The 27,538-nt window shown below is 33.8% G+C and overlaps 1 protein-coding gene and 1 long non-coding RNA gene across 4 annotated transcripts in view; one reads left to right on the top strand and one right to left on the bottom strand.

Moving 5' to 3' along the window:
- Nucleotides 1-27,538, bottom strand: part of LOC132708575 (tyrosine-protein phosphatase 99A) — a 455,230-nt gene that overhangs the window by 280,514 nt on the left and 147,178 nt on the right. The gene's annotated exons all lie outside the window — the stretch shown is intronic.
- LOC132708577 (uncharacterized) overlaps nt 12,894-27,538 on the top strand; it is a 96,184-nt gene continuing 81,539 nt past the window's right edge. Inside the window, exon 1 of the long non-coding RNA XR_009619996.1 lies at nt 12,894-13,055. This is a non-coding gene — a long non-coding RNA (uncharacterized LOC132708577). The remainder of the gene's footprint in view (nt 13,056-27,538) is intronic.

Here is a 27,538-nt window from a genome sequence, read left to right as displayed (position 1 = left end):
AGTTGACCTTCCAGGAACATATAAGATCAAGGACCAGGTCGGCCTTTGGAGCTCTGTGGGCGTGCCGGAGAGCGGTAGGGGGCACTTGGGGCCTGGGGCCGAAGATCATGCACTGGATCTACGGTACCATGGTGGTGCCTATGCTCACGCATGGGGCAGTGGCATGGTGGCCGGGGACCAAAAGAGCGGGAGCAGGGCTAGTTCTTGACAGACTGCAGAGATTGGCTTGCCTCTGCATAACGGGCGCCATGAGAACGGCGCCCACGAGGGATCTGGAGGCTCTGGTGGGGCTGCCCTCTCTGGCGGATCGGGTGCAGATGGAGGCGGCCAGGACAGCTGTGAGGCTGGCGAGCTGCGGGCTCTGGAGGGAGGGAACCTTCAATCGGGGTCCGTACGACATTTTAGAGGGCTGTCGCGGGGATCGCGGGGTCATGGGCATGCCGAGTGACGTCATGATCCCCGAGATGACCTTCTTTGATAAATTGACCTTTCTCTTTCCATCAAGGGAAGATTGGAGAGAAGGCAGAGTCGGCTCAAGGGATGGACTTGTCTGGTACACGGACGGGTCCAGAATGGTAGATCTGACCGGAGCTGGAGCGTACTGCGAGACAACGGGATCAAGTTTGTCGGTCCCTCTGGGTCAGTACTGCACTGTGTTTCAGGCGGAAATTTTCGCTTTATTGATGGCGGCCAGAGAGGTGCTTCGGCTCAACTACGGAAGCAGGAGAGTCTTCTTCTGCCAGGATAGTAGGGCTGCACTCATGGCGCTGAAGTCAGTGCGTACGCGCTCCTTGTTGATAAAGGAGTGCAAAGGGGTACTGAGGAGGGTGGCTGAGGAGAGAAAGGTCAAGTTGGTCTGGGTCCCGGGTCACACCGGTGTCCGGGGCAATGAGGCAGCGGACGCCTTAGCCAGGGAGGGCTCCTCGCATAGGCATATAGGGCCAGAGCCCCGCTTGGGGATCGCCCCGTGTGTGAGGCGGGGAGCTCTCGAGGCCTGGGCTAGAGACCGGGCCACGGGGGGCTGGAGAGTTGCTCCGGGAATGATCCGGGAATGAGGCAGGCGAGGGTTGTGATGGATGGGCCCGCCCTTCCTCGGACCAGGGAGCTGCTTAGACTGACCAGAAGGGAGTGTAGAGCACTAACAGGGGCCTACACAGGACATTGCAGGCTTAGGAGGCATCTTTGCTTGCTAGGCATTGGAGACGACCCGGAGTGTAGGTGGTGCATGGAAGGGGAGGAGAGCCCGTATCATCTGCTCACCGAGTGCCCTGCCTTGACATGGGCAAGATTGGGAGTCTTCGGAACGGCCCTGATCGATCCGGACTCAGTGCACGGTATTGGGCTAAAGGAGTTGCGGACCTTCTACAGGAGGGGCGGCATTCTGGACGCCCTCTAGAGCGGCCTGGGGGCACAACGGGCCCATCTGGTGGCCTAAGTGCTTGGACGCCCGCGAGGGCGCCCCCCTTTAATACCAATACCAATACCAATACTACTGTAACAAACACAACACTCACAGTGTTCGAAGTGTTTTCGGAGCGCGAGCATTGAAGATGCCAAGTGAGATCTTGGCGAAACGTCTGCAGGATTCCAGTCGGATGCAGGATTTGCAGGATTCCAGTCGGAGTTCAACGAGCGAACGGATGATATCCCGGAATATAGTGTCATCACATTTTTCCATCCGTGAATAAATACGTGAGAATATATATATATATATATATATATATATATATATATATATATATATATATATATATATATATATATAAATCAATTGCTCTCTCGCTAAAACTCAAGAACGGCCTTGAAATGTTCGTGGAGGTCCAGGGAGAGTTTAAAAGGTGACAAAAATTATAATAATTGCCGAGAAAACCTTAAAAACAGCCCTTTTCGTTTTCCCTTATAAACAATGCATTAAAGCACGAGTTTCAAAAAGAACAACAGTACGACACTGTAGCATTGGCCCAAAACATTTCGTACAAATGTTCCGCAATTAAATCAACAACAAAAAATTGCTTTCAGCACATTGATAGAAGCTGAGACGATTATCTTTTGTCAACATCTCATGTTTTTAGGTACCAAGTTTTCGAATACTTTCAATACTGCAGACTTTATTTCGCGTCGGTGTTTCAATTTCAAGCTTCTCACCTTCTAAAACATCGCGTGGACAATTGATTTCATTGCAAAATGACAGACATTTACCTTAAAATACGCCTTTTGACCATTTTTAATAACTCATCCATATCAACAGCTAACAATGTCTTTGAAGCCTTGCCATGAATCTGTTGTCAGGTGATTTTCGTCAGACTTTTGCTTATCAACTCTTGCTGAAGAACTAAATGCATGCCAAAAATCATCGAATTTGTGGCAGCGTGTGTGACACTCCAATTAACAACTAACATGCGAGCAATTTTGCAACAAGATGAAACTGCTGATGAAATAATAAAGTTGTACTCCTAGAACGGATTCATCACATTGGCCACAGATTTCTGTGACTCAGACTCAGATGGGTGAACTAGAAATATTGCCTGTGAAAAATAAAGATGTCGAGGATCTCAAAGCGACCATTCAGAATTTTCTTCCATTACAGTTGGTTTCCTTCAAATCAGTCGATATCGTTATGAACCAAGATGACGTAGTCAACTATCCCACGGAGTTTTTAAAGTCACTGGAATTGTCTGGATTACCACCTCAAAATTTGCAGTTAAAAGTAAGATCAGTTGTCATCATGCTGCGTAACTTTAATCAACCTCTACTGTGCAATAGAAAAAGACTAGCTGTGAAAAAGCTGAGGAATAAAGTCAGTGAGGCAACAGTCATAAAAAGGAAAATACAAAGGAGGGGATTTACCATTCGATTTTAAACGCTTACAATTTCCAGTACGTCTGGCCTTTGCAACGACCGTAAATAAATCGCAAGGACAGTCTTTAGAAGTTTGCGGAATCAACTTGGAGTTTCCATGGACAAATATACGTCGCTTGTTCACCCGTCGGAAAACCGTCTTCTTTGTTTATTTACGCACCACAAAATAGAACAAAAAAAAATAGTTTATGATAAAGCTTTAAATTGATTAAAAGACACATAACAGTGTGTCTGTCAGTATCAAATTAACACCTTATAAATAACCAGTATTTCCGGAAAACTCTGTTTTGTAAGTAAGCAACATGATGTGTCGAAAATAATAATAAAACTTAATGCTTCATTCACAAAATGCCTTTTTATTAAATACGGATTCGTTTTGTTTGTTTTATAATTATTTTATACAAAAGTTTAGGTCTTTTATTTATCGATTACTGCTGCTTAAGTTGGGAATGGTCTACTTTCATGTCTTGTGGTATACAAAGATATTTGTATAAAGAGCCGGGTTCTAGGTTTTCGATCCCTTCGAAAGATTCTTCTTCTTCACCTGATGTTTTTGATTCTTACTTTTGCGCACTTATCCGATCCAAATGTTTCCACGGTAGCAATGAGACTGTCCAGTTTTGATCGATTTTCTGAATACATTTTTAAGTCATCCATGACTAACAGGTGGTTTATTTTGAAATTGCCATTGGGTTGTGGCTTGTATCCTATCTGGTTTTCATTCAGAAAGGTTGACAATGTGTTAGGTGCCAATATCGTCTCCTCTTTTGATATCGATTATATCCAGCTTATCATTTCGACCGTGTAGGTTTACTCGGCAGTTTGTCATCATTTTTTTGTTTCACATTAGTTTTCTTTCTTTTGTAATTGATATATTGTTTAAATTTATAACGTAGAGAATAAATTGTTGTACTAGTAAATTGTTTTGGCGAAAATGCTTTATTCCATGAAATTATATTTAAATGAGAGCAGACGTTAAATGGTAAAATGTACAAACTGCCACGTCATTATGTTACAAATTTCAATTCCTATTGAATCTGTTGACCAAATCACTCATCAAACTACGTAAAATACTTTCGTGTGTTTCTAAGGGTGTATTAATGAATTTTAAATGTCATTTTAGCGAAGAATTGGCTAAATTATTTTAAATGAAAACATAATGCACTTAACACACCCTTTCCAACGAAAACGGCATTTGTTTTAAAACGATATTTAGAGATATTTCATTCGGTCTACTTGAAAGCTTATGGTGATTTGTTTGTTTGTTTTTTTTTTCGAAGAAACTTCCACGGGCTACTGTAATACTTTTTATATAACTTCTGTATTCCTCCTGCGTCAGTTTTTGTTGAGTCGAACTAACTAACGTTTCGCCAATCATCCTGTTTGCTTCTTCAGAGCTTAACTGAAACTGGGTCGCATTTTACTCTGTACCTGCTTTTATATTGTTTGAGGTGGCAATAAACATCGTCTCGGATGACTGGTTGCCATATTGGTGAAGGTAAAGACCTGAGTCGCTGTTAACGGGGTTAAGTTGTTTATAGATTTCTATAGACTCTCGGATTTTTCATTGGTAGAAGAATTGATTACATGCAATAATTTTAGTTTTATTGAATAAAATTTTATGTCCGGTTTCGTGATTGTGTTCGGCAACTACTGATGAGTCTCTTTCTTGTTCTTTTAGCCTAGTTGATATTTTTCATCCACTCTCTCCAATGTATTCTTTGCCCTATATGCCCCTGATATCCCAAACGGAATTTTCTCTTGTGCATGTGGGTTTAACTGTATATATCTTACGAACTTTTGATATGAATGACCACAGTGCCGAGTCTAGAGCTGCTTTCGGATTCATTTTTTTTGCGAGGTTGTGGTGAAGTGTATTTTATCTTAATGTCTATAATGTGGACATTATTTGAGAATATGTTAGGTGTTTTAATCCATCGAACTGAGGTGGCTTTTCCTTGATGAAAATCCATTTATCAAAATAAATAAGAACTAAAAGTTTAGATTTTCACGAAATTATGTATTTTGACATGAAAATTGTTTCGACTAGTCTCTTTTGATGTACAAAACTTATTTCCCAGTATTGGACCTATGGATGTGATAGATTTAGTAGATTTTACCCTAACTCGGAAACAGGTTAACCCACTGGCACTGGTGAAACAAGAGTTATTAGATTGTTTAATAGTATCTTTAGTCCAAAATTATTTTGAATTTAATGGACAGATTTACATCTCTAAGGAAGGTTTGATTATGGGAAACCCACTTAGTCCTTTCTTAGGCGAGATTTTTATGGATAATTTGGAAATATCATACTAGAACATCCTTTAAGTAAAAGTTTTCTATGGTGGTATAGATACGTGGATGATGTCTTTGCTTGCTTTGTTGGAACGGACAGACAATTGAATTCTTTTTTAAATTACATTAACTCATTACATAATCGTATAGAATTCACTATTGAGATTGAACAGGATAACTCTATTAATTTTTTAGACTTAACTATTACGAAAACGCAAAACAAATGAGATTTTTTCATTTATCATAAACCTTCACACGCGGACACAGTCATCCCTAACAGCTCAAATCACCCTTATGCACACAAAATGGCTGCATTTCACTCTTTTATACACAGAACTCTTAATAAGCCACTCTCAACAGAAAATTACAACAAAGAACTTAATATCATTAAACAAATTTCACTGAACAACGGCTACAATCCGTCCATTATAGATCCAATTATAAATAAAAAAACAAATGCAATAGTATTACGAACTGAATACCAACAATTTAAAACAATTAAATACATAGGAGAACCTAGTGAGAAAATTGTCACATTTGTCAAAATGTTGTTTAAAAATAGCTTTCAGAACTAACAACACAATAGGAAAATTTTTGAAAAACAATAAAACCAAATGTCCAAAATCTCAAAAATCAGGTGTCTAGATGTTGAAATGCGGATCTTGTTCTAAAATTTATATTGGACATACAGGGAGATCCTTCAAGAAACGCATTAACGAACATAAAAGAGCGTTTAAAAACAATAGTCTTGATTCTAATTATGTTACACTTAAACACAGAAAAACACGTTTTTGACGACAAATTTAATATTTTACGTACAGATATTTTACATATGAGATATTCAAATGTATTGCTTAACGATCAATTAGATTTAAATACCTCTCCTTTATTGAACTTAAATTCTCATAACAACATTAATTAAGGTTTTATGGTCATTTTTCGGTATATATAGTAGTAGGTTGTTTGTAAATATTAGGTTTGATAAAGACACGGTGTTGTCGAAACAATTGTCATGTCAAAATATATAATTTCGTGAAAATCTGAACTTTCAGTTCTTATTTATTTTGATTTAATTCATTCTACTTGAGATAATTTTACAGCTCTGTAAATAATGTGGGGACGTTTCTGAGTTAGAACTAATAAACATTATTTAGCGCAACCCCGATTCCTGACTGTACAAATGTTTTCCAAATGACCTTCCTCTTCTATCAACTTATATTCAAAGGAGATGTTCACTTCTTAGCGAATTGATTTGATCTCTCTCAATCGCTTTCTGGATCAACCCGGTGGTCTTCTGCCGTTTGGGATCTCAAGGATATTTATTATTTAGAAAACGAAAGTATGAGGTTATAAATTTAAAAAATAAATAAATTGGTAACATAAGAGGATTTTGAAAACTTTTTAAAAAGGTTAAGTTAAGTTTTTAACATAGCAGTGTTGAAATCCATAAGACGAAAATTTCATAAGAAAATTGTTGAGTAGTTATTACATTACATTACATTTACGTCACTCGCCGTCAATGAAATTATTAAACGTCCCGAAATTGTTACCGGACCATTCGCTACAACCTACATAAAATGAAAATATTTTCCAGCGTACCTTAAAATTCTACGACGTCCGTACTTTATTATTATCGAAAAATGCGAGAAATATAAAATTGGTCTTTAATAGGGAGAGTTATAAAATACAAGATTTATATATAACGGGCTTTCTCAAAACGTCCATTAATTTTTATTATATTACATTCCGACCATAAATTTTTAAAATATGGTTTTAAAAAGGTGCAGGATATTAAATTATATGGGAAATTTAAAATCATATGGTATGACGGTATCGTGGCCAAATTGCATCGCGCAATGTTGATGTCATCGTTGTTCCCTCCAAGGTGGTATAGGGACCAAACAAGATCTGCCTCGATCGTTATTCTGTTAGGTGCAGTAAATTTGGGAACTAACTAATCGACGATAAAATTGACGTAGAACGTTAACCGCAAATTATTTTGACGTCAATAACACGTCAGATAGTAATACTGGCTTTAGAGTAAATTAATTCAAAATTCAATATATATAGGTATCGAGTAAACACGATTCAAATTTAGGCGCTCACTGCTATCCCGACGGGCCGTCTTTCTGTGGTGTACGCGAAATTCCAACTCTAAAAGCGTCTAAAAGCGGTTGAATTTTGACATCTCACGCACTGGCTGCTTAATGGAGGCATTTTCAGTAATTTTAAAGGAAAAGATTGTTTGTCCATATTTTTCGAGAAATCAGTTATTTGTTTCCATGATTTTAACCATTGAAATTAGATGCATTTCTTAGTTCAACCATTTCAACGCAAAATTATGCTTGAAAACCTCTAAGTAAGAAAATTCAAAATTTGTTGCAATTATTTCCAAATTCTTCTTACCACGTATCCTGTACTCTGTAATTTGTTTCTGTTTTTTTTTGCATTAATTATTATCAATGTTGATAATTAATAGATAAAATGCCAGGACAGGTACGCTTTAAAAACAATGTCTTCTGACGTCATTGCGGCAAAATTTTGTCAAAATCCCCCCTCTGGCGGCCGTTCTAGGAACTGGGAAATAATTTCAACCAACTTTTCATGGTGTCTTTGGCAATAACATTTTTTTTTTCGCAGGCCATATTGCTAATAATTTCTCCATTAAATAGTAACGAACTCGGCAAGGGTTGTAAAATCACAAGAAAAAATGTTTAAATATTTAATTATAGTAAATGTTTAATTAAAAAATTTTGGTTAGTTGGTTCTTTACATTTAAATGCATTAAAAAAATAAAAAAGAGCAAAGAAAGCAAAAAATATCAACGAAATATATATCACACAAATATCACTGTGATACCTTTTTCTAACCCAATGATATTATCAAAAGCATAAGTGCGAAAATAATAACACTAGAAGATTATAATTATAATTTAGAAAAAATGTCTGCTGATGTCATTGCCAGGACAGAAAACATATATTTACGGCAAAATTATCTAAAAATCCCCTTTTTAATTCGCCCTTTAGCAGCCGTTCTAGGAACTGGAAAATAACTTCAGAGATAAACAGTTGCAAACCCGGCAAGGGTTATGAAGCCAAACGAAAATAAATTGTTTATTTGTAGTAAAACGTTTTTAATGTTTTCTTCATTACATAATTTGGGGATTAAAGTTATCTGCGGGTGTCCAAGCAAAACAGTTTGCACTCAGAAACCTACGTCAAATTCGCCGGGATTAATATATGCAAGTTTAGATGGCAAGCGAATTGCATTGTTTCATCTGAACCGGAATATTTCCCTCCTTTGGTTTACCGTACCGTTAATTGTATACATAATATTCGGCGGCATACCAAAATATAAACACAAAATGCATTAGAGAGATGCTAAGGCGGTGCTAAACTCGAACGCTCGGGTAAACCGCCACAGCCTAACGATGTTTTAATATCGAAAGGAAAAATACGTGACTAAAAATCACAGGTTCAGGGGTAATTCTTTTTCGCATTTAAAAGTTTATTCTATATAAAAATTTCCTTAGACAAACGCCATGAAAACTATTCGCCAAGTTTTTATTAACTTCCGAGCGACATTACGTCCCTAAACAACTTTCGGACGAAAACTGTTGTTCCAATCCAAGGATATTTTGAAAGGCTACATCTTCATCGAAGCCTTAAAGCGTCAGCTTACAATAATGTTGTTATTTTAGGTGAACACGAAAACGACATCGAAAATTTTAATGCCCTAAGTAACCGTCTCTGTCGTGTTGTTTCATTTATATATTGGGAGCCATAGACATTACAATGTCCAGTATCAGGCTTAGCTATATTTATAATATTTCGTGGATTGGTTGCTTGCGTGAATTGTGGTAAAACGATAGCATTTTTGTCTAGTCACTGTCCTTTTTTTAATGTTACAAAAATATAAACAGGCTTATGGGATATCTTTAAAAGGTAGCTATGGATAAGTGTCATCTAAAATTGAAACTGGATGATGCACACAGTCAGCAATCTCTTCATTTTGTGCTGAAATACCTAAACTCCATACACCCAACAACGTCAATTTCACTATAACAGAAAATAACAACAGTCTTCCCTTTCCATACATTCTAATTAATCGAAAACCAGACTTGTCTATAGAAAACTGACTCATACCTAAATCCCCGATAATGTCATCCTCCAGCAATATCATCAGAGCAATATCACTGTCTTAACCCGAATCTCTTAACCAAAAACATATGTCATCTCAGTTCCTCTCTCAAACAATTACCATTGTTTAGATCGATCAAAAAATACACTTTACCAGTTGATCCACTATTAGCCACTGCAGTACTTCTGTATGTACAAAATGTCACCTATTAAATGTCAAAAATTCTGAAAAAATACCAAAACACCAAAACAAAATTCCATATTTGTCTTAAAATCTTCCAACATGTACGATTACAGATAAAATTTCTCTCAAGACAGCAGGTGTTTGCAATATACTGCGCAGCTGTTGCAGTTTTAAGAAGAAGGTCGAAAACTATTCAGACTAAAAAAAACTCAGAATATAATAAGATTATCAATAAGACCAAAATACTAGTATCTATCATTTTGTAATATCCAAAAAAAAATTTCGCAAGTCACCCAAGACTCTGACATTGTGATTTGACCCAGAAACTACGGTTTTAATCTGATATTTGGTTGATACAATTTTCATGACATCTAATCGAAACCCAAAAAAGGTACTATTTGACCCAGAAAAAGAGGTTTTAAGTCGATATCTGCAGGTTTGATATGGATTTCGTGAAGCAATAAAACGCCACTTACTATTCGCCCTACACTCTGCTGATATTTAATGTTCATGCGGAGCAATCGACCATCAGTGTTAAACAGCGCTCTGGAGAAGTCAGCAGCGTGTTCGGCGATACGTCAGTCCTGATCTGACATAGATGAAATCCACAGGAGGAAGTGTGCCTACAGGTTAAGAATTTGCTTAAGTTGTATTGCCTTGTGGTATTGAAAATTTCGTTTATATAAGTGAATTTTGCTCGAAGTACAGCAGTAGGGCTACCAGAGGCTGCGATATTCTTTTTGGCCTCTGTGAACATGAATGACAGGGTTGTTGTAATAGTGATGAGATGTTGGGCACAGTGGTCTGGGCCACTGGGCCACTGACGCTGTACCTCCGCGTCGATGATCCATTAAAATTGTTGCTATTACCATTCACTACTAAATATAAACAACCACGTCTGGTATGGTGTCAAGAACGGGCTCACTGGCAACAGTCCATTGAAAACATGGAGAAGACATGGCACTAACTTCAATTTTGCATAGAACGCAAGACTGAGCTTACTAGATGGGTTACATTTCGGGCTTGTTTTACATATTACAATCTGTCGGGTTGACCCACCTTCAGCAACTAGAATAGAAACTTCCGCCGAGAAGCGTTTACCTCTCCTCCGTGTCCCTTGAGGTCACTAGACTTAACGCCTATCTTGTCCTTTCAAAATTATCCTGGAAGAACCACCACGAGAAATCGATAATCTGATTCCACCAAATTTAATTGGAGGCTGATGTTTTAAGAACTACTTTCAATAGAGTTTTTTGATGTAATCGATTTTCAATCGTATTTTTATCCCAAACTATTTCCCAAAATATAAATATTTAAACAATATTTTTTAAAAAATATATGCAAATCGCCTGTATTTTTTTCTTCACCAACATGCTGCTGGTAGGGAACGCGTGTAAGAGCATTATACATTTCGCGACAACTGCGGAAAACCTGTTGAGTTTTTTGTTTCCAAATAAGGCCGTATGACAGAGTGTTCTAATACCTCGCGAACCTATATTTACATTTGTTAAAAGGGTTTCAGTAGTTTTAAGCCGCTTTCAAGAAACAAAGGAACGGTATTGCTGGCATTATGCATGCCTTTTATCTTCGTTCGTTTCCCGAAAACGTCTACGCACAGATAATTCGAAAAAGAAATACGGGAACACTAGTTTCTTTTTTTTTTCAAGGGGCTGATGCGAACATGTTCGCGTATTAGGCATCGAAACAAGGGCGGTAAATCCCATTTCAGCATTAAATTTCAGTTAGCTAAGTGACGTCTAATCCCACTTCAGATCCTGCTATGTTCGAAATTTTTTTTTGTCTCGGCATTTTCATTGAATAATTCATTAAAAAAAACACATGTTCATATTAATTTAATCAATACTTTGAAGCCTGCTAACCAATAATGTCCTGCTTAGTAAGTGTCCAGACGTCAATATCAACTGAAACATTTAAAATGGGAGGGCTATTCGAGGTATGTAACGATTACGTTCGAAAATTTTCAATATTAATTTAGAAGGGAATTTCGCTGTGGTAATTCAGTGTACATAGTCGTGATAATTTAGGGAAGATGAGTAGTAATTACTGGTAATTAGTGAGAGTGCGGTAGTCAGCGTTCACTAGTGCCACTAACTTAGGGAAATTTTGGAGGTAATTAGGGGAAATTTTGTTGTAATAAGTCGTTCAAAATACTTCTGATTCTGAGGATACTTCAAAGAATATCCTAAACTGAGGTCTTTAGAAATAGAAAAATATGCTATACTCTAAGATGGGAGATGAAAGATTGGAAAGGTCTATAAGAAAATTATCGATGAAAGTCAGCAGTCTGATATGTCTATTTGGCCAAAAAAGTGACGTGCTTAAATAAATAAGTAATATTTTCTATGCACCGCTTAAAAAGGGCGAAGTTATTAAAAATAATCAAAATCTTTAAAGTTCTAAAAGAATCCTTGGAAGAATCTAAAAGCAATTACCTACTTTGTGACTGACTTATTTCAAAATAAATAAACATATTTTTAAAAAAATAATTATAAATATTCTACTTTTAGCGGACCTTTGGTGCCACTTATATGCCTGTAAGATTTGTTTTATTTTTTTATAATATATTATTAAAACTGAAAAATGATACTGCAATACAATAGATGTATCAAATATGAATTTTTAAAATCGCATGCTAGGATCATCTAGAGTTTAACTGTTCGTTTGATGTATTAATTTGTTGTCAGATTGCTGTTTTTTTAGTTCGGTTGTTTCAAAATATTCTGAATATGTTCGCGAATTTATGATTTTTTTAATTTATGAAGAAGTATGGCATAAATATAAAGTTTTTCTTATTTACCTGGTCGTTAGAAGCAAAATAGTTGCAATGGTCATGGCAGTGGTAAATAGTGGAAATGGGTGGTAATTTAAGTGTAATTTAGTGGTAACTTAATATGCACTGGCTCACTACTAAAATCCCTCTCGATTACATTGGAAAAGTTATAGTTATAAACACTTATATGTAATTTTATAGAAACTCTTACTTAAATAACATAATTGTATTTATTATTTTGAGTTTACATTTTGAAAATTAGTAGGATAAGCTATACTTAAGCATTTTCTAGAAATGTGTAGAAGGTTCAGCAAGCCAAACTTAAGCTGTAGGACAGGTCGGTCTATTAAATGATTAAATAAAAGTAAAATAAATGCTGCCGATTACATTTCAAACGAATTCAACCCAGAGTCTTATTATTTTCTATAAACGTAATTTTACGTGTTAACTGGACTAAATAATATGAAATCGTTTCAACAATGTTTACACATTAGATTAGACGATATTAAACCCGATTGTACGAACATTTTTTCGTGGAAGGAATTTCCAAACAATCCAATATTGCGATTATCGTTTCGACGGTCGAGCTGGGTTGCACAACAGCTTTGGTTGTATAAATATCATGCATGGGTGGGATAAAAACAAACCAAACAAAAAAAGAAAAGGGTTTTTTCCTCGTTCAGTACGTTGAACGCCGATAATGGATGCGAATGTACGTTTAGTTCCCCCAGTTGATAATAGTTACGCAACTGCTAGTGAAATAATTCGGAAATTTATGGATTAGCAGGTAAGTAGAAAACTGTTTCGATTGCGGAATTTTGGTCACCAATTTGTGCGGCGCAGATGTTAAACGACGCCCATCAAAATGGTTAATTTGCGCGTCATTAACGAAACGTCGAGAAAAAAATCGGTTAAGCCGTTTGCCCGGAAATGTAGCACGTGTTTACACACAAGTTCGTTTGATATTTTGTACCCGTTTTCAAGTGACACAGTCAAACTTAAAATTAGTGGTATGACGAAGAAGTTGTGCCCTATTTTTGCTGGTGATTTAAATGTTTATTGTCATGTAATAAACGCCTTCAAAATAATTGGATACTGAAAGTTTCTATTTAGTATTTAGACTTTCATATTTCGAAAACATGCCTTTTACAAAATCAACGCGTGGGACTCAATTCAAGAAATATATCAACCACATTAAATATGACTTCACTTATTAGATATGACAACACCGTTTTTAAAATGTAATTTTTATTAAATGATGAACAAAGTTTGTACTCTATGGTCTACAAATGTCTAACTAGCTGAACTACAATGAACAGCTTCTCCGGCCTCAGCATTCCTAGACTTAGGTGTTACACATGGAGGGTTTCTTCAAGTCTTCTTCAAGTGGAGTAATTGATTTGTTTATAATTACACGATCCCTTAATTCTTGAATATCGTCGAGTTGAGTGAATACTTAGATTTAATGTAGGTATTAAATCGTTATTTTTATTAAAATCGGGACATAGTATTGGCTTAAACGTGCTGTTTATTTGGCTTCGATGTGTCTTTGGCCAATTGTCAACTGACAACCAAATGGAACTTCAAACATAAAGGTTCCAAACAGTTTTAATTCTTCAATTTGATTTAGACAGTTAATATTGAGAAGTACCCCCACCCAAAGGCTTACTGTACATGGGTTATTCACTTTGAATTGATTCAAATCTTGTTTATTACAAAGATAATTTTCTAATTCGACTTGTTGGCAGGTCTGATCTTTGTATACGTAGTGTAAGTTACTTTTTAAGAGAAATTTATTACGCTGTAATGCAGCCTTTAATCGACTCTGTTAATATATTGGTATGGAATACATATCGAAAAGTTCAAAGTTTTCTAATAAAGGCATAAAAATAAATCATTTGACAGCAATTATTTTTTTATACAGAAATGTGCTTTCAAAATCAACTTTAATTAACATATTTTCCACTTCAACATTTTTTTGTAATCGAGCTAATTTACTATAGAGATCTTCAGTAGTAATAATATTTGGATGCTTATTTTTAATATACAAAAAGTTGTAGAATTTTGAATATCTTAAAGTCTTGAAACAATGGCCTCATAGATATTAATAATTTTATTAAGTGTATCCTTTATACCTATACATAACATTATCCCTAAAAGTGGCTTGTGGCACAATAAAGGCAATTTTTTTAATACTTGTCTCTAACAACTCTTCGTTTTTACCAATCTGTCGAACAGTGTTGTTAAACTTATTAATAACACTTAGGGAAATTTAATTTTGGTTCTGTGCTTTACTGATGTGGATGGGGAATTATTTCTAAAATTTTATTTTCAACTGTTCATGCGAGTATTCGCTATGAGTACTTAAAAGTTTAGTAACATTTTCAGATTTTAGACGTGCGTGTATGTATAATCATGCATTTTTGCAGCTCCAACTTTTATCGGTAACAAGCCACGATTGTCGTTCAGTTTCTCAGAATTATCTATTTTCGAGTCGGCCAACATCGAGAATAAAGTAGCCTGGGAGAAGGCTGAAATATAATACGAACTTAACTGTAATGAACCTTAAAATAAATTTAATATCATCCACTGACTGCGCCAGTTAACTTATTCGATACAACACCGTTTTGTGCTCTATGACCTATGCGATTTGTAAGTATCTGCGATACGAGTTTAGATATTCTAATGAAATTTGGCATACCTGTCTGTTTTGGCAGACATTGTGCCAAATCTCATAAATACATTAAGGATCCTCCTAAGAAAAGATTAAAAATAAAAATATAATTTGTAACTGTGTATTTTCAATCATATGTTGTTAGATTTTTCCCTATTGGTTTAATATTTTGTTTTTTAGGTTAATAGTAATGTCTGCTGCGGATTTCTTGTAGAAATGTAATTTATTTTAAACAATAAATAATTAAATTAATTAATTGAAATTAAAATTTAAAAAATTGACTTTTGCTCTTGTTTCGGGATAAATATTTGTAAAGCATATTTTTACGTATAATTAAATGGTATAAGTATAACAATTTCAAAAACCAATATCTTAATAGTATATGTTTGTTTATGCATTGAAAAAAAATGCCCGAATATAGCAGGCGTTTTGAGAATGTTTTCATTTTTTTCTATTTTTAAAAAAGGAACATTCTTGAAAAACATCTTATGCCTCATTCTACTTGAGAATGCGATATTAAAGTAAATATAGTTTAATTTTGTGTCATTTTTCTTAATTACTTTTTTTCTAGTTTGCCGATGACCTTTAAATTTTTTGCACACTCATTAGCAACGTTCTTTTGTATTTATTTTACCAAATTTGAAGTAAAACCATTAATGTCAACGGGCCGTAGCTGTACCTTCATCTCACCTTTATCTCCATTAAAAAGGGAGTTTCCCTTTAAAAGTGGCCCACGCTGTACAACGAAATTGATTGCTCGTGGATAATATCAATCACAACGGATCTAATTTTTGCAGAATTGCTATTTTACGCCCACATTATAAAAATGAAAATCATTGACAGTGGCAGAGCGTCGTGTATGCAGTTCCACTGTATTTATCATTAATTATTGTGAATGATATCGATTTAACGGCCGTATAAGCCGACCTTTGCATATTCAATTTGTGAATGTTTCATTTGAACTTAAACCGCGGTTTTTAAAAAAAGTTAATTGTCGTTGGTTGCATAAAACATTAAAATTCGTTCGACAATATTCGACAAAATAATTTTTCAGTTTAATAAATATTTAAACATTAATTTTGGAAAATTTATTAAGCGCTTGCTGGGGATTTTGTTATTATGTTCGGAAATTTGTGTCTAAATATTGCAATTTCGGAAAACAGAGTGTGTACCAAATTAGCAAAAAGTTTGGAAAATATTCTGTTGAACTTAAACGTATCGGTTTTATTCTGCGATTATATTCTTCTCTTTTGTTGAAGTAAAAAACTTTCTATGAGTTTTGTTTTTTCAACCCATTATAACTTTTATTTTCTTCTATTTAAGCTTTATCAGGTTTTTCAAGTTTATTTATTTCTTGTGTATTACAAGTCAACTTTGTTATTCTAAAAATCAAAAATATTTTGAGAAACACCTTGAAGTTATAGTCGAGTTTGATTTTAAATGATTTATTTCGCTTATTGAAATACCATGTAACTTCATTAAAATCGTGTCTAATATCACAACAAAGAACAAGTTTCCCATTATATTACCTAAATATAATAATAATAAAGGCGGCCGGCTAGATCTCCAGATCTCTGTGTACTTTCGAGAACCACGGACAACATTTTTATAATTTATTCTTAGTTCTCATTGTTAGTTTTTTCATTCTTTTTTTTTCTCGTCAACTTCCCACACTTAATTGACTAATCAACAGGGTTATTAGAAGCCCGCCAAAATGGGCTTCAAAACACAAAACAAAACCATATATCGCCCATAATAAAAAAATAAAATTTATAGGAACAAATTTTGAAATAAAAAAATATATACACATATTTGAACGATGAATGTCCAGTACCTCCAAGGGGTGAAAAATAGTGACAATAGATGAATTATTTGCGTATAAACTGGGAAAAATAATATCAATAATTTATTTTACATACTATATATAATAATATTAATAATTAATAATACAAATAGTAATTTATTATTAAATTATTTTCATAATATTAAGAAATAAACTTCTTAACTACCAGTAAATATTAATAAAAAAAACTATCTATATTAATATATTTCTTTAATTCTTCAACTTTGAAATATATGTAACTAATATCAAAATTCTTTAAATTTTTAATTTTAATCAACGTTTCCATCACAGTGCGGATCTTTGTTAAAAATCTCAGAGATATACATTTATTATATAGATTAAATATTTGAAGTAAATATATTTATATTAATTAATGTTTCAATGAATACTGAAATACATAAATAAAAAAAATATATGAAATAATCGGCATGAATATTTTTTAAGTAATTAGTTAATTAATTGAATTTAGTTAGTTTACTTTTGGTTAGTTTTTTTAATTGTTTACCTATGTTCAATACTAAATTGTAGTTTTCAGAAAGTTGATTTCATTTTTAACTTTGATAAGGTTATTAATTTATGGTATAACCAACTTTATCGATCATTTACAACATTCATTCAACTCATTCAATCTTTAATAATCTTGTGTTGAAATTTTGTTATTTTTCTTTAAAATTATGGTGTGTAAAATTTTCGTTCTTGTATGAAGCAGTTGATGCGTTAGCCTATTTATACGATTTTTTAAAATTAATCTTGTCATTCCAATATATTTTTTTGGCAATCTAAGCAAAGTATTGAATTTATAACATTTATTAATTATATTAATTAATTTGCATTTATTAATTTTTAATAATAATTTAAATTTGAAATTAGACCAACAATAAAACACAATAAACATAATATCCAAGTCAAAATTCTCATATCTATTATTTCATATTTGTACTTATTTATTTATTTCATTATTCATCGAAAATAACACCAAGGTGTGTAAATATGTTTATATAAAATATTTAATCTATGTAATAATTGTATGTATTTTACGTTCTTGCTAAAATTTAAAGAATTTTCATAATATTGAACAAAATTAACCCCAGAAGGACTCAAATTTATTATGTGATAAATAATATAATAAGTATACATCGGGAGACAAAATTAATTTTTTAAAGGCGTTTAAAATTAGTATATTTTAATAGAATAATTTTAATAATTGAACTGATCTGGCTTTTACTTGATAAAAATCCATTTAACACAATTAAATTAGAGCAGAAAATGTTCAGATTTTCACAGTTATTTATTGACTTATGACAGCTGTCATAAACTTAACATTTTTTGTTCTAATTTAATTGTGATGATTTTAATAATTTTTATAGTAATGAAGAAATTTAAATATATCAAAAATTTGAGCAATTTCAGCTCAAAACTCATTAATTGAACTTAGCTGGCTTTTACTTGATGAAAATCCATTTAACAAAATAAATATGAACTAAAAGTTCAGATTTTCACGAAATTATATATTTTCGCATGACAATTGTTTCGACAACACCGTGTCTTTATCAAATGTAATATTAACAAACCACCTGCTATTATATACACCGAAAAATCATAATAAAACATTACTTAAAGTTGTGAGAATTTGAGTACTGGAGAGGTATTTAAATCTAATTGATCGTTAAGCAGTACATTTGAATGTCTCATTTTGTTAATCTCCATGGCTTCCAATAAATTTAATTTTCTACTTTTTGTGGCCGTATGTAAAATATCAAAATTTTCACCAAAAATGTGTTTTTCTGTGTTTAAGTGTGAAGCATAATTAGAATCTAGACTATTGTTTTTAAACGCTCTTTTATGTTTGTTAATGCGTTTCTTGAAGGATCTACCTGTTTGTCCAATATAAATTTTAGTATAAAATTCGCATTTTAACCTGCATATACTTGATTTTTGAGATTTTGGACATTTCGTTTTATTGTTTTTTAAAATTTTTATAGAGTTATATATATAGAGTTTATAGAGTTTACTGTTGTCTGGATTTGTTTTTTATTTATAATTTTATCGATAATGGACGGATTGTAGCCGTTGTTCAGTGCAATTTGTTTAATGATATTAAGTTCTTTGTTGCAATTTTCTGTTGAGAATAGCGTATTAAGAAGTATGTGTATAAAAAAGTGAAATGCAGCCATTTTGTGTGTATAAGGGTGACTTGAGCTGTTATGTATGACTGTGTCCGTGTGTGAAGGTTTATGGTAAATGAAAAAATCTAATTTGTTTTGCGTTTTCGTAACAGTTAAGTCTAGAAAATTAATAGAGTTATCCTGCTCAATCTCGATTGTGAATTTTATACGATTATGTATTGAGTTAATGTAATTTAAAAAACAATTCAATTGTCTGTCCGTTCCAACAAAACAAGCAAAGACATCATCCACGTATCTATACCACTATAGAAAACTTTTACTTAAAGGACGTTCTTATATGATATTTTCCAAGTTATCCATAAAAATCTCGGCTAACAGAGGACTAAGTGGGTTTCCCACAATCAAACCTACCTTAGAGATGTAAATCTGTCCATTAAATTCCAATTGATTTTGGTCTAAAGATACTATTAAGCAATCTATTAAATTTTATTTCGCCAATGGGTTAACCTGTTTCCGAGTGAGGGTGAAATCTACTAAATCTATCACAGCCATAGGTGGAATACTGGGAAATAAGTTTTGTACAATAAAAGACAATAATGTTGCGTTAGAGGGGATTTTGATATCTTTAATTTTGTTGATTAATTCAAAATAATTTTTTATTGCAAATTTTGGTTTAAAATTTGTGTGGAATTTTAAAATATTTACATAAGGCACGACAGGTCTAATGGATATATCTTGTTTATATAATTTAACTAATTCATAATTGTTAACAACAACATTAATTAAGGTTTTGTTGTCTTTTTCGGTATATATAGTAGCAGGTACTTTATTACAGCAAAGATATTATAGACATAAAACAAATAAAAAAACATTAAAATAAAGTTACAAAAATGGAGATATCCAAAAAGCGGTTTAAATTTACTTTCGTGAATTTTATATTCAGATCCCGAAAGCAGCTAAGTATATACGTATGAAGATCCCGGCGATGTAGATAAAATGTAAATTTAATTAATCTGGAACCGTTCATTTGTTCTTCTCGAAATTCGGGGGGGGTTGAAATTTGGTCGGTATCGTATTTTATTGTCCGATGGCGATTCATTTTCCCCTGTTTTTTTTATTCTACGCGCCATCCCTCGTTAATCTTAATAGACGAAATAAATATCACGCTCAAATACAAACAAAACAAATTGCGGAAAGTTATTAACACCTCACGCGGTATTTACAAAGCCATTATCTATAGAGATAGCTTCCTATTTTATAGTTAAATTAAGCTAGGGCTGAAATTAAATGCAGCCGGACTGTAACCGAGTTGGTTCTCTATGTTACAGGAAACGCCCGTAAACACGGTTTGAACGGCATTAAATAAAAACAAAAATTCAGAAATTATTTTTTATTAAATTAACGGGCGCCAATTCGTTCGCGTCGCGGCGTCAGCTGTAATAGTTATTCGTCCGCGTTTTTTTGTTTTGATTTTTTTTTTCATTCCGAATTTTAAACTCCGAATCCTGAGTTTCACCATTTGTTTATTTGCGGCACTAGGCTCGGCAAATTAATAAAAATTATTCACAAAAAATAAATAAATGTGGGCGACACAATTTGTCACGTCTTATCGGTAGAATATCCATCATATTTACTTAAATTTTACGCATTTTAAGCGATTTGTTTGAACACTCTAGCGCAGTGGTGGGGAAACTTTTTTTAAGACGGGCCATTTGTAATAACTAGACGACCGTAGCGGACCACAGAATAATGCTAAATCATTAAAAAAATTCATGTGTTTTATAAACATATACATATATTATTACATACACTCATTATTTTGATAGTAAAATGGAAAAGGTTAGAAAATTATAAGCATGAAATATAAAATGTATTTAGTGTAGTTCTTGATGTGAAGTATAATCACTTTATTTTCTGATGTCATTACTGGTTGATGGTGCAAATGAAATTGAGACTGCTTTTTACACAACTCCTAGATTCCTCCTGCGTCGGTTTTTGCTCTACTGACTCCTAAAGATTCACAAACCAGGATTACCCCTTAGACCTATTGTCAGCACCATTGGTTCCCCAACACATTCTCTAGCAAAATATCTTGCTTTCTTATTAAAACCCCTTACAGGGAAAACTGACACTTTTGTACTTACTTCCTTTCACTTCATTGAAAAATTAAAAAGCATCACATTAGATGCACAAGATATTCTAGTTAGTTTCGACGTAGAATCCTTCTTTGCCAAAGTTCCTATTCCTAAAACTCTCGACATCATTTCAGATATATTAAAATCCGAGAATCTGGAACCAAACCTTCTCAACTTAATTGAAAAATGCTTATCGGGAACATATTTTTCTTATAATTTTTTAACAAACGGCTATGGGTTCTCCACTATCACCAGTCATCGCGAATATATTTACGGAAGCTTTTGAGAAGAAAGCTCTTGACACCTTTCATCTAAAACCAAAATTATGGAAACGCTACGTCGATGATACCTTTGTTATTTGGCCTCATGGTCAAGAAACCCTACAAGATTTTCTTAGACATTTAAACTCTATACACCCTAACATACGTTTTACCATTGAGTTGGAAACTAATAATAACCTTCCATTCTTAGATATTATCAATAGAAAATCAAAAGAAAAATCATCGGTTATCAACTCTTTTGTTTACAGAGCCGTAAAACTATGTCCAAAACTAACCAAAACTATCTCGGCCCGAGTCACTGAAAACAGAATTAAATGATATTAATCGTTCCAACAAAAAATACACTTCACCACAACCTTCCAATAGCAATGAGGGCGAAAGCAATCCTAAACTTGCCACTGTGGTCCTTCCTTACATTCAAAACATCACTGACCACATACCAAAAGTTCTAAAGAAGTATAACGTCAAAACCAGGTTTACCACTTGTCCAAAAATCTCTTCGAGCCGTCAAAGACAAAATGTCATTTGAGATGCCAGGAGTTTACAGCGTTCCATGCATATGCGGCAAAGAACACATTGGAGCGACCGGACGAAAAATATCAACTAGGCTCAAAGAACACGAAAGAGCCTCACGACTAAGATAAATGAACTCATCAGCTGTTGCCGAACACACTCATGAAACTGGAAATAAAATTTTATTCTATAAAAATAAAATTCTTGCATGTAATCAGTTCTTCTACTAACAAAAAATCCGAGAATCTATAGAAATCTATAAACAACCTAACAATCTTAACCGCGACTCAGGTCACCAATTTAGGAAACAGTCATCCGAGACTATGTTTATTCCCCTCATTTAGCTCCGCCCCCCTCAAACAATATATAAGCAGATACAGAGTAAAATACGTGGCAGTTTCAGTCAAGCTCTGAAGAAGCCAGCAGGTTGATTGGCGAAACGTCAGCAATTTCGACTCAGCAAAAACCGACGCAGGAGGAATCCAGAAGTTGTATAAAAAGGCTGTGGAAGTTTCTTTGAAAAAAAAATGCTCATCTGTAATTCTGTTTCTTAAAGAAATTTTCCTAAGCTTCATTGTTGAAAAGATTTGTTCGCATTATAAAATGAGCAGAACATTGTCATTATCTTCATTGCATCAGCAATTAGATTTAGGAGATTATCTGGACTTAAATTTTTATAAAATTCTAGTAATGGTACTGTATGAAAAGTTTGTTTCAGGATAGTATTACTATTACAGTTCTATTAACTCAAGTTGAAATTTTGCATCAACTTCTTCGTAATTAACATTGAATGGGGTCGCAAAAATAATAAACTCTGGTTCCATTTTTCTGAAATCTCCTTTCAAATTCCGAAGATAGTTTTCTCAAATTAATTTCGTATTTTTTAATCTTATTGTTTGATATAGTTAATATTGTATTCTTGGAAAATGAGAAATCAGATTTAGAGATCTGATTAGAAAATAATAATAACTGTAATTTCAAACTCTTCAGGTGTTGCCAAATATGGTGAATAAACTGATTTTTCCCTTGCAATTTGAGATTAAGTTTATTGATGTGTACGAGGAGGTCTGTGAAAAAAGCGAAATCCACGTTTCGTTTTCTAAGACGTCAAATTGATTATAAAAATATTGATAATTGATAATTGATTAGATAAATGACCTTATCAAGAAGAAAATTCACAATATCGTCTTTTAAATCCCAAATTCTTTCAAATACATTTCCAGCACTTAACCAACGAACTTTTGAATATTACAGGATATCTTAGCATGTACGGTCTCCAAAAACTGTTGAAACTGGCGATGTAAGCCAATTTACAGAGAGCATCCTCATGTATAAGGCAATGCAAAAAAACAACATCATTTTCCGGATACTTAGAATTAAATTTCCCAACAAATCCTTGATTGATTCCAACCATATTAGGAGCACGATCTTTAGTTACATTACATAACTTATCAATAGGTAAACGAAGTTTATCGATGCGATTTTCAAATTCACAAAATATATTGGCACCAGCCGTTGTTCCTTTCATTGACTGTAGCTCTGCAGCCCTGTAATTTCAACGTGGGCGTTGATTCCTCTTACAAATATGAGTAACTCCTCAGTATCGCTGATATCTGTACTTTGATCCATGGTAATTGAATAAAGGGTCTAGCGTATCTTTTAAATTATTCCCGGTAATTGCCGCATTTTATTGTCTTAAATGCAAAGAGACAGTAAAAAAATAAATGAAACATATTAAGTTTTGTGCTAGAAGAAACACCTAACTGAACCTTACACTCAAACCACAGGTTTATTCATGTTATTTCAGAAAACTTTTAATGTCGTCGTTTTCCTGGCAAACGACAAATCAAATTTTTGTTCCTATAAATTCTTAAAAAAAGGGCGACTGGATACCAAAATTTTATGATTAAATTCAACACGCCTCGTCCAAAGATGGTTTCGGACACACAGGTTTAAATTTTATTTTGTTTTTTTCATTGGTCCTTTTGAATTGCCGGCTAATTGGACCGTGTGAAGATGTACCACTCATATTAAGAAAAATATGTGATTTGGTTGCCAGTGCGCAAGAGGAGTTTTCTCATCGATATATTAGTCGTGGAAGTCAATTTGGTTGGCCACCAAAAAGTCCAGAGTTAAACCCTCTGGACTTTTCAATGGGGTCATACTTGAAGGATATGGATCCGCGAATACTCTTAAAATAAGTTTTATTTGACATTTAGATATTTAGGTGAGTGTATTGTAAAATGTATTGAGGTAGATAATAGACAATTGAAAAGTTCTATTTGAATTTGTTTTATTGCTATTACGAAAATAATTACCGTTAAATATTGTTTTTCTTTTGCTTCTCCTAGCTTTTTATTTTAAAAAAACGGAATGAATTCTTTGAACTTTTTAAATGAAAATAAAACAAAAACTGACAGAATGAGACGACCTAAACAATTTAACATTGAGATTTCCATCATGGTTTCACCATAAATCGTCAGATAACAATATGATTTATCTGAATTACAGCATACTGAAATTACCAACCTGTCCAAATAAATTTCAAATTCTTAATTTTCATGTCAAAAAAACCTAAAATTGAGCATTTTTATTATTTCGAGTATACGTTAAAAACTTTAGCAATTTATTAGAAAATTCAGAATAAAATTTAAACCTTGGACGCCCTGTATCTCTGTATGTCGTGATGTTTTTATAATTAAGTGTTATGAGTTGTTTTCAATTGTTATTAAATTATAAAGGTTTATATATGTACGTCTTTGCATTTAAACAGAGTGTATTAGTTAAATGTAGAAGGACAACAAAATTTTATAAAGAAAAACGGCGTAAGCTACTGTTTTTTTTACAAATCAATAACAAAATAAAACGTCTCTTGACGTGGCAAACAGTTACTGAGCAATTTCTCTTTTGACGCACGTCACTGGGGGATTTTTAGTTTAACTTGGAGTCAATCAGAACGACCCAAAGCTTGACGGGGGGGTAAATCTGTTAAAGGGTGAAAACGATTTGAGTTTAAATAAATTGTGAAAACGTACGTCAATTTTTTTCTGCTGTAATGCTCGTTAAGCTAAAAATGGAATAGAAAGCGAACCACCAGTTTTATATAGCCACTTATGATGACATGACCATTTGTAGGCCAGTTTGCAAAAGTGGCGCAGTGGGTATTTTTGTTTTGGAATATTTTTGAAAGGCCTTCCATCGCCGCTAGTGGATCGGATTGCCGTAGTGATTTGTGCGCGGGATTACCACTGGGGCTTATTAATGCATTGGATAGACAGTACAAGCAGAAAAGAATCCCAGAAAACTACTACGCAGAGCACTCGGGACTAATGGCAGTATCAATCATTTGGAAAGCCAGCATCCACTACAACCAATACGTTCCTGTGCATCTTTTCAAAGAACAGTGTTGGTTGATACGGAAAACAGGGTAGGAACTTATTGTACGTGTTTACTGAATTGTTCTTTATAGTTGTGACTCCTATCAACTGGGGAGTGAAATTTTTTTTGATGGAGAACATAGTAATCACCCCTGAGAACACCTTAGTAAAACACACGTTACAGTTGTTGGATATAGAACTAGAAACTCCCAAAAATCAGTCCCAATTTTGTCAAATTTGAGGAGGCAGCAGTTATAAGGCCATTTGGCCATGACTTGTACATATGTTTTTATAAAAATTAAATTCAACCGCCACAAATGTCATATTATTATTAAGTTGGTTTGACGTTTTGATTTCATCGGCTCATTACAATTTGTAGCGTTTTATAATTTTTTCTACACCCGTCTGTATTTACGCACCGATCTAGTGTGCGGGAGGCGTCACTTTACTACGTCAGTATCGTTTCCCACGAATCCGAGCCACTTGAGACATTTCCGGAATTTTACCGCCCGGGTTTGGGAGCAATCGGATGTTTTCGGAGATATTTCCCACGCTTTGAATTTTGACGTTTTTCAATTCTGACAGTCATGTCAGTGAATGTATTGGTGTTGTTTTGCGAAAATGTACCCAGGATGGTCGTAGAAAAAGTATAGTATGCAACACGTTCGGTAAACTTTTTAACTCACTCGTGAGTCAAAAGCCGTTTGCCTCACTTGTTGCATAATATACTATTTTACTACTTAATTTAAATTAAATATTGCGAACTATGATCTCTGGTGTTGCTGTATAATACCGTTTTGAAAAAATGGCTAAGATTGTAGCAGTGGACTTCCGGATTTCTAGGATCCACCGCTGCGTATAGCGTTATATACAGAACCAGAGATTCTTGCGCTTAAATTTTGTAAAATAACAAAAAGGAAAATGAGCTACTTGAAATAAATAACGGCCCTTAAACACACTTTCTACCCAGAATACACGTAAAACTTTTAAATTTTCTCGGCGTGTAGCGATATAAAAGAAAATTTGGACGAGAATGTGTAGTCTCGAAAAAAGCTAAACATACGAAAATGTCTGTTCCTCGTGCGAGAAGCGATGCACATTTTAATATTGCCCCTCGAGCACGTATCCTTGAGTTCATATTTTTTCGCGAAAGATAAAATTATGGTAATAATGAGACCTCGCAGTGTACGATTTTCGCTTTGTTCGCTTTTGCTCTATTTGCTGTCTATAATTTATCATTACGTATCTAGTTTCTCACAGTCCTTTAATTCAATTTTTTGGAAATGGACTATTAAAAATTTTAATCCTTACACGATTAAAGTAATTTAATATCAAAAACGAAAACAAATAAAATTGTTCGAATAATATTTTCTGTCTTTATTATCCAAAACTAACCAAATTTTACAATTTAATTATGACAAATAAAAAATAATAATAATGGGTGAAATATCACCCAAAGGGCGCTTTTAAACTTTTGCCTACATAAAGAAAGCAAATGGATATCAATTTAAACTATCAAGATACATTCGCAGTCTTTATACAAGCCATTATAATATAACATCGTTCTCGTTATCAAAAATAATAATAATGGATAAGTCTTTTAAAAGGTACTAGCTAGCAAAAGGTACTGTTGAGAAATAAGCTCTCGTCATCTATTTATGGGGGGTGCCGCAAGGCTCGGTATTGGGACCCTTATTAATTTTGGTTTATACGGCTGATCTGACCAGAATTGTAAATACCATCAAGAAATTTGACAGCATTGCTGTAAAGATTTTTGAATTCTGCATGTTCAAAAACCCCAGGATTTTATAGTTCCAGCGTTGGCAGTTTTGAAAGAATTTAAGCGTTCCGGTACGTTTTACGGAAAAAGCGGTGTTTCCGTAGCTTAGTAATTATTTGAAACAAAATTTTTAAATGATGAGACCTTACTATATGTGCAATGAATTGCCATTCAAAATAACAAAATTATGATGCGTAACGTAAAACTGGTAAATCTGACAACATTGCCGTTAGCATTTATGAATTCTGCATGTTCCCCCACGTATTGAATTTTATCATCTTAGCTTTCGCAGTTTGTCTGCTAACCCGATATAGCCCGCTAATTTTGTTCAACTCCTTATAGATCACGATCGCAAATCAAATTTACTTGGTCCATGCAAAACTTAACAAATGTGTCACTATCCGTTATCAAGTGTAGACTAATTTTAGTTCTAAGACTACAGCGTTCAGCATACAGATGACAATCTCTTAATATTTCTACAGAATTTTTCAAAAAAACTTCCACTGGCTTCCAAAACTGGCTCGGATCCAGTTTCAGTGAA

This window comes from Cylas formicarius, unplaced genomic scaffold (assembly GCF_029955315.1).
Source record: "Cylas formicarius isolate icCylForm1 unplaced genomic scaffold, icCylForm1.1 PGA_scaffold_12__32_contigs__length_19106922, whole genome shotgun sequence".
Lineage (NCBI taxonomy): Eukaryota > Metazoa > Arthropoda > Insecta > Coleoptera > Brentidae > Cylas > Cylas formicarius.
The sequence above is the reverse complement of the archived record's forward strand: the minus strand, read 5'-3'. Positions and strand labels throughout refer to the sequence as shown.